At 35.1% G+C, this 9,423-nt stretch overlaps 1 non-coding gene across 1 annotated transcript; it reads right to left on the bottom strand.

The window, feature by feature from the left end:
- Positions 1-8,232: 8,232 nt before the first annotated feature.
- On the bottom strand, positions 8,233-8,339 carry LOC128287041 (small nucleolar RNA R71). Its single transcript, XR_008277741.1, has one exon. It is a non-coding gene; the product is annotated as a small nucleolar RNA R71 (small nucleolar RNA).
- Between the last annotated feature and the right edge of the window lie 1,084 nt (positions 8,340-9,423).

The following is a 9,423-nucleotide window of genomic DNA, read 5'->3' on the forward strand; positions in this document are numbered from 1 at the left end:
TATTGCTATACATGCCATACTTAAATTTACAAGCCATTTACCAAAAATCTTCCGGATAGTGTGGTGAGCCTTCGACCTATCCCGACTCTGAGCTGGCTTGTCCAAAACTACAATGAGTAAGAAGGAGGAGTAAGCATAAATGCTTAGTAAGTTCATATGCAAATAATAAGTAACATAACAAACAGTTATACCACCAACATTAGCATACATCACTAAAACACATATCACATTTTTAATCATTCTTCATCATCTTATTACCTTATCGTGGTTGTATCAATACTCAACCCGAGGGTTAAATACATACCTGTCCAAAATATCCATTTCATATCACTTACCAATACGCCTCTTTACATCTCGAAATTTTCCTCCATTTGAGTAGAACTTTACCCGCTGAACACATCGAATATAATTCGGATACATGGATAACTTGCACATAAGTGCCATATATGCAATCAAGCAATCATGTAACCCGCCCATAAGCGAACTCGGACTCAACTCAACGAGCTCGGGCGTTCGCATCCATAAGTGAACTCGGACTCAACTCAACGAGTTCGGATGCCTAGTTACATCTCACGAACTCGGACTCAACTCAACGAGTTCGGACATTCGCATCCATAAGTGAACTCGGACTCAACTCAACGAGTTCGGATGCTCAACCATCCTAGTGACATGTCACTTGTATCCTAATCTATTCCTAAGGTTCAAACGGGCTTTTTCCTCGAACACTTATCCTTGTCGTCTTCCTTAGAATGCCGAAATCAATACTCGGTAACAATTATATTTAACAAGTAGTTCACATAATTTACATATTATTTGAAATTAACCACAAAGCATACATTTCATAATAAAATTCAGCATAACACATAATTAATATCAATAACTTAAAAATAACAATTATGCTACATTATTTACACATGAACTTACCTTGGTACCAAAATACAAAGATTTTGCAATTTAGTCCATAATCTTTTCTTTTCCTCGATTGAGGTCGATTCCACGCCTTTCTTGATCTAAAATAACACATTTAGCTTATTTAATACTCACATTATCAAATTAATACTTAACTCAAATTTTGGCAAAATTACAATTTTACCCCTAAACTTTTGCATATTTACATTTTTGCCCCTAGGCTCTGGATTAAACTTTATTCCTTATTCTTATGTTTTACAACATGCTGATCACTTTTCTCTTCTATGGCAACATCAAATTCTCACTCTAACATGTACTTGTGACTATTAGGTATTTTTACCGATTAAGCCCTTTTACTCGCTTTTTGCTTAAAATCGAGTAGTACAAGTTGTCTAACATAATTTAAAACTTCATATTCTATCATAAAACATCAAAATACACAAATTTCACCTATGGGTATTTTTCCAAATATAAACCCTAGGTTAAATTATTGTTAACATAAGCTTTATCGAGTTACGGGATCTCAAAACGTAAAAATCATTAAAACGGGCTTGGAATCACTTACTATGGAGCTTGGAAGCTTGAAACAAACCCTAGCTATGGAGAACCCTTGAAATTTCGTCCTAATGAAGAAGATGGACAAAATTGGCTTTTAATTTTGTTTTTAATTCATTTTAATAACTAAATGACCAAAATACCCTTACTACTAAACTTTCCAAAATTCCTTCCATGTCCTAATTTTGTCCATGAACTTAAAATTGGTAAAATTGCTATTTAAGACCTCCTCATTAATATTCCAAAACAATTTCATACTAAAAACTTCTAGAATGCAAGTTTTGCAACTTATTCGATTTAGTCCCTACTTTCAATTTAAGCACTTTAGGCATAGAATTTCATCACGAAATTTTCACACAATCATGCAATCATATCATAAACATCAAAATCATTGTAAAATAATTATTTCTATCTCGGATTTGTGGTCACGAAACCACTATTCCGATTAAGCCCTAATTTAGGATATTACATGAAAAGTGATGTGAATGTGATATATGTGTAAGTGTACATAAATTAGAAATTGAACATGTAAAATGGATATATTGGCCTTGTGAACTTTTATAAACATTGGATATAGCAGGCAAGCCATAGGATGTGAGTACTCATTTATATGCTTTGTTATTGGGACATGTTTGGAGGGATAAGGGAATGTAGAGCATTGCGCTATTCAATATGATATGTTGGTGTGTCGGAGAGTGATAGCTTAATGCTACACTTACGTGGGACATGTAGGCTCTTTTGAGTCATGGTGTGATACAGATCTAGGTATCTAATGAAAGGTATTTGTATACATTTTTGATATTCATAAGTTGTCAATGTATCAACATGATATGATATTTGAAAATACTAAGTGATAAATCGGTTTAGCATGCTTGCTTTGAACTCTTGTTTTTGTGGTTTCTTATAGCTTCTTGAGCACTCACTGAGCTTAGTTTAGCTCAAACACGTTTCTGTTTATTTTTGCAAAGAAATAGCTTGAGTGGAATGGTGAAGTGAGCAAGCTTGTGATCACAAGGAAAAGTATCTTGATTGTGCATGTGAGATGGTTTTAATAGGCAATAAGGGATGGAAATGTAGGTTAGTTTTAAGGGACTAAAGTTTTGTTTTGTTTTTGTTTGTAAATGGGATTGTTTAAAGGCTTTTATAACTAGTTTTGGATGTTTTTCTTACTTCAGTTGATGCATGAATGATGTTAGATATGGGTAGGCAATATGTGTTGTTTAGCATGCATGTACCTTAGTGAATTATGGTTAGAAATATTTAAATGACTTGTTGAATGTTTAAACAGATGTAAAGTGACCAAATGGCAACTTATATACCTATAATGCACTTTGGATTGCCTTATATGCAAAATTGGTATGTTAAGTATTTAATTCGGAATTTAGAAAAGCATATTAGTGTTGATGAATAGATTGAATGCCAAAGCATGTTAATGTTTGATATTGTGTGTGAGAGCATAATTTATATGTTCTATGCATCGAATATGACATGTTAGAATAGGTATTTTAGCATGGAATCATGAAAGTCTATGTGTATTTGAGTGTTAAAGTATCATAAACTAATGTTGCAAATTTTATGCAATATATTGCACTTTGTCGTCGTGACAAGCTTCAATGATGTTGCGATGAGGACTTGCCGTCAAGATGAGAAATTCCTTCCAGGTGACGTCACGACGTGATTTTTCTCATCGTCTTGACATAGTTGCTGAGTGAACTGGGCATGTTTTGATACATTTGCAAATAAGTCCTAGTTTTTATACAATAAAATTGGAGGCCTTACACATCACAAAATGCTTTGAAAATTTACATGACAAGGTTTTATACACTGGTTTCCCTTAGAAAGGTTCTTCTAGAAATTTTGTATAATTTACATTTTAGTCTTTAAACTTCATTTTGAAATTAAATGAGTTTTAACTGTCGTTTTGAACTGAACTTTTCAAACATGGTTTAAAATAAAATTCCCAAGGCACTTGTTGGATTAATTTCATGAATCATGTGTATTTTGCCTACATTATGTAAAATGACAATTTTACCCCTACTTTTATTTTGTTGTGCTGTGATAGACGAAGCATGTTTTAGGCTTTGTATTCTTAAATTTACTTGATTAAGCATGTATTTGATTAGTGTGATGGGTGGTTTTCGGTGTGCTTGGTGATTGGTAAGGAGAGTCACGTAAGTGGTTAATGTGATGTGTAACAGTTCAGTTTAGACCCTACTCGGAACAGTGGTCTCGAGACCACATATCTGCATCAGAAAAACATTTAAATATTATTTTTCGTGCTTATGATGTGTGAATTAGCTTGTGTGAAAGTTTCGTATAAAATTTAATTGTTTGTGTGCTCAATTTGTTAGAAAGGACCTAATCGCGTAAAACGTAAAAGTTACCTACTGTTTGTTAATAATGCTTATTTGAAATGTCTTTAAAATTGGAAGGTCCTTATGTTGCAGTTGGACCATTAAGATGGTTAATGGACTTTTATGGACAACCATTATGAGTTATTATTATTTCATTAAGGGTAAAATTGGAATTTGATTAATTAAGTTAATATTAATTAAATAAAACATAAAATTTGGCCATTTCATGTTCATCTTGCCAAAAATATAAAGAAAATAAAAGAGAAATAGCTTCCTAGGGTTTGGCCATTAATTTCCTTGATTAAGGCATGGATTTTGTTCGATTTTTGATAATTTCTACGTTTTTTGTAATTGTTGCTTCATATACTATCAAACCCATGCCTCAATTTCTGATTTTGATCATGATTTTTAAATGTGCCATTGATGAAATTATGAGTTTTGTGAAGTTAGTTGTTGATAAATGAAAGTTTGATGTTGGGTTTACATGTTTTGTTTTTGGATTTTTGATGAAATTGAGTAATTTAGGCTAAATTGTAAAAATGTTATTTTGAGGGACTAAAATGTGAAAAAAATGAAATGTATGGACTTGTGTGAGAGCTATGAAAATTCGGCTAAGCTTGTGTACAAGCAAATTATGTGTATTTTGTGATTTTGTGAATTAGGGACTAAAGTGTCAAAATGTAAACATGTGAGGGCTAGTTTGCAAAATGCCCTAATTGTGTGTATATGGATTGTTTTGAATGAATGTGTGGTTGAATAAGTTAAATTTAAATTGATTTAGATCGAGAACTAAAGAATACAGAATTAGATCGGGGAAAGTCGAAAGTCGTCGAGTAACCGATTCCATCTATCCGAATCCCTACGAGCTAAGTTAATATACAATAAACGTGTTTGAATTGAATTATTATTGTTCATATGATATTGAATTTGTGAGTAATGATTATTCCAGCTTAATATGTGCTATTCGAAAAAATATCGATAAAGTTTCGACATCTGAAAAGCCCCGTACGAACCTTAGGAATAGTTACGATACATATGTCATGACATAGGATTTCGTTATGTGATTTCGTGTAAGACCACGTCTGGGATGTTGGCATCGACTTTTGTTTTGCGTGTAAGACCATGTCTAGGACATTGGGATCAAATTTGATTTCGTGTAAGACCCTATCTGGGACAATGGCATCGATGTTTGATTACATGTAAAACCACGTCTGGGATGTCAGCATTGTATATGCTTTCTGATCTATCCGCATATCCTTATGTTTCCGAATGGTTCAAACGAGCATTTTGAGAAAATGAATAACTTTGTGAAATCATATCAATTTCAGGTATGTTTACTTTGTATATCCTATTTGAGAATGAAAGGTAAGTACTTGAATATGAGATTTGTGTTAGCATTGGTATACAAAGTATAAATGATTTGATGATACTTATTCGCTTTGAATGATATGTTTATTTGTAAATGGCTTACTAAGCTTTTGAAAGCTTACCTTGTGTGTGTTTGTATTGTTTAATAGATATCAAAACTACTATGAGCTCGGGGATTTTCGAGGATCGTCACCACACTATCAAACCTTATTTTGGTACTTTGAAAATTTATATATTAAAGTATGGCATGTATAGGTTAGAAGTTATGGGATTATGTTTTGTGATGTATATATTTAGCCATGTGATATGGCTAGTTTGTGTTTGAACTTATAGTTTGATAATGGTAAATGATATGTGGTGCTATTGTGAAATTGTGGTATGTTTTGGTTGGCCAAAAGAATTGGCCAATGTTGAGAAGTTTTGGTAAGTTTTGAGCATTTGATTGAATGATGTATTGATCATATGTTTAGGTATGATTTTAGTTTAAGTTTTAGTATGAATTGATTTATGAATTGAGATTTAAAATTATTGGTAATGTTATAGCATGAATTATGTATGGTTTGGTATAGATATTGGCTGAAATGGTTGGGCATATATGCTTGGTTTGGTGCTTGTAGGTTGACCCAAATTGGGGTGGCAAATTGGCTATTCAAATGGCCTATTTTTGTCCACATGGGTAGAGACACGAGCGTGTGTCTCAGCCGTGTACGACACATGGTCATGTTACACGGCCAAATGTGTCCCCTGGGGTACCCTACGAATTAAAGTTAGTATACCCTATAGTTTTGACATGGCCTGGAAGACGGGTGTGTCTACTGGTCGTGTGTGGCACACGGACTGACACACAGGCGTGTGGTCGGCCATGTGGCCAAGTCAGTAGCCTTCTTAATTTTCACACGGCCTGGAACATGGGCGTGTCTTGTGGCCATGTGGATAAGTCAGTATGTATACCTTGTTTTGCCACGGCTTAGACACACAGGTGTGTCTACCTCACACAGCCTATTGATAAACCGTAATTTACACATATTTTACCCTATGCTTAACGCATTTTATGGATTATTTTTCCTTAGAATTGGTGAATTCGATGCTCCTAATGCCTTAATTTCATGTTTTATAATTAGGTGAGCATAGGAGAGAGAAAGGAATGAGAAACAACCCAAAAACGGAGAAAATGGGCCGAAGTATGAAATCAACACGGCCTGGACTTCCTCACATGGGCATACCACACGACTGTGTCAATCTGGCAGAATCGAAGCACGACTCACACAGGTAGAACACACGTCCGTGCCATTCTAACAGGCTTGACCACGGCCTGAAGTAATCGCACACGGGCGTGTCCCTGCCGAGCCCAAGTTGAGTCCAATTCGGAAAAGGCTAATTTTGAGGGCTTTTAGGCATTCTAAAGCCTATAAATACGCCCTAAAGGGAGAGGAAAAGGGACACAGAGAGAAGGGGGCAGGGAACTACTCAAGGGAAGCCGATTGATCCATCTTAGAAGCCGGAGTCACCATCAAGACTGAAGATCTCTCCTCAATTTCCCTTCAAGAGTTTTGGGTTTTCTTTATGTTTTGTATTCATTATTCTTCTGAGATGTTTTCCTTTTTAGTTATGAACTAAATCCCCTAAATACCCAAGGGGAATGAAACCTAAGACGAATCTTGTTATTATTTTCTGAATTGTATGATAAATATTTAACTTGTTCTTAATTATGCGTTCTTAATTCTTGTTTTGATATCCTAGTATACTGATTCAAGATAAGCTCTTATTCAGAGGAGGAATAGACCCTGTCTAAGAGTACATTTGTCATAATTAAGCGTAGTTGATTGCACACCTAGACATAGGGTGACAAGATTTTGCCGGATTAGGGTGAAACCTAATAAGGGGATCCATAGATTGAGTTAATGCAACCCTAGGGTGTTAATTAGATAAAAGTCTCAATTATTCAATCTAGGGATTAGACGTTATTAGTCTTGAATAGGATTAATAACATAACTTAGGGATCTCTACGGGACAAGTTAAATGAATAAATCATCCGATTCAGAGACAAAATAATAAGTAAAGTCTAAGTGGATTTTTCCTTAGGTATTGTCTTAATTCAATCGTTTTCAAAAAGTAATCCCCCAGTTCTACTTTTTACGAATTCTTTGTTTAGATAATTAGTTAGTTAAAACAAAACCCCCTTATTCTTAGGCTAGATAATAAAAACTATACTACTGTTCGATAGGTACACTTGCCTACATCGTGATAATAGTTAGTTTCAAGAATGATTCTTTATAAATATTTAAAACCTGTCACATGAAAATCGCGATCAAGTTTTTGGCGTCGTTGCCAGGGAACTAAGATATTAGGAACGCTCAATTTTATTACTTTAGCTATTTATCTTTCTTACAATTTAATTTTAATTTAATTATTATTATTATTTATTAGTTTACTTTTTCTTTCTCTTAGCAGGTTTTTATAATCTATGACTAGAAGAAACCCGTCAGGACCACTACTTTTTGACAAAGAAATCGATCGCATAGTTCGCTGAAACTAGAGAGAAATAAAGCGAAGATTAAGATACACAGAGAACGAGCAAGGGGATGATACTCAAACCCCAACCGAGGAGATGGCTGAAAACCAAGACAATCAGCTACCTCCTGCGATACACGTTGAACTAGAAAATTAGAATCCTGCTCATCGTACTATGTATGATTATGCTAAACCTACTTTAACAAGAACTGAGTCAAGTATAGTTAGGCCTGCTATTGCTACAGATAATTTTGAACTAAAACCTAACACTATTCAAATGAGACAACAATTTGTTAAGTTTGATGGTTTGCAGGATAAGGATCCGAGCACTCACTTGGCAAATTTCCTGGAATTCTGTGATACATTTAAAAGTAATGGCGTTTCTGATGATGCCATTCGTCTTCAGTTATTCCATTTTTCATTGAGAAACAAAGCTAAACAGTGGTTGAACTCGTTACCACGAGGGTCAATCTCTACTTGGGAGCAAATGACTGAAAAATTTCTATTAAAATATTTTTCGCCGGCTCAAACGGCCAAATTACGTAATGATATATTTTCGTTTGTGCAGATGGACTTAGAAACTCTTTACGATGCATGGGAGAGATACAAGTACTTATTGAGAAGATGCCCTCATCATGGGTTACCACTTTGGCTACAGGTTCAAACATTCCATAATGGCCTGAATCCTTCGACTCGAAAAATGGTTGACGCAGCTGCTGGCAGATTCATAAATAATAAAACACCTGAAAATGCTTATGTGTTTATTGAAGAGATGTCACTGAATAACTATCAGTGGCAAGTCATGAGGACTAAGCCAACTAAAACAACAGGTGTTTATAACATCGATTCGGTCACTATGCAGTCAAACTAGGTAGAACTTCTAAATAAAAAGATTGATGGTTTACTTGGTTCTACTCAGGTACATCCAGTAATGAGGTGTGAGACGAATGGAGGAGAAGCATGCACAGAGTATCAACCCTTCAACCTTAGCAACGAGGAGGAACAAGTCCAATATATGTGTAACAATAACTCTAGATCCCAAAATAACCCTTTTAGTAACACTTATAATATAGGTTGGAGGAACCATCCCAATTTCTCGTGGGGCGGTCAAGGAAATCAAAGACCATAACATCCTCCGGGTTTTCAACAACCACCCCATCAACAAGAAAAGAAACCGAACCTTGAAGAGATGTTGTCTAAATTTATCTTGGTGTCAGAAAACCGTTTCCAGAACACCGAGACAGCACTTAAAAATCAACAAGTGTCGATCCAAGGACTCGAAACTCAGATCGACCAGCTTTCCAAACTAATCTCTGAACGACCATAAGGTAGCTTGCCAAGTAATATTGAACCCAACCCAAGGGAACAGCTCAACACGATTAATGTTCAAGATGAAGAAGGATTCGTTGAGCCTGAGCCAGAACCGAGGCAAGAAACTGTGGTAAGTAGAGGTCAAGGTGGGTAGGTCATAATAAAAACAAATCAGTGAATGTCGAATATAAAACTCGTGTGCCATAGCCCAACGCAACAAGGAAAGACCGCTCAGATGAACAATTTGGTAAATTCCTTAAACTCTTAAAAAAATTACATATTAACTTACCGTTTATTGAAGCTCTATCACCGATGCCAAACGTAATGAATTTTTTAAAGGAGCTTTTAGTAAATAAACGGAAGTTGGACGAGGCATCGCATGTGGAGCTAAACGCAGTTTGCTCAGCTATTCTAC

Source organism: Gossypium arboreum, chromosome 13, assembly GCF_025698485.1.
Source record: "Gossypium arboreum isolate Shixiya-1 chromosome 13, ASM2569848v2, whole genome shotgun sequence".
In the NCBI taxonomy this organism is placed as follows: Eukaryota; Viridiplantae; Streptophyta; class Magnoliopsida; order Malvales; family Malvaceae; genus Gossypium; species Gossypium arboreum.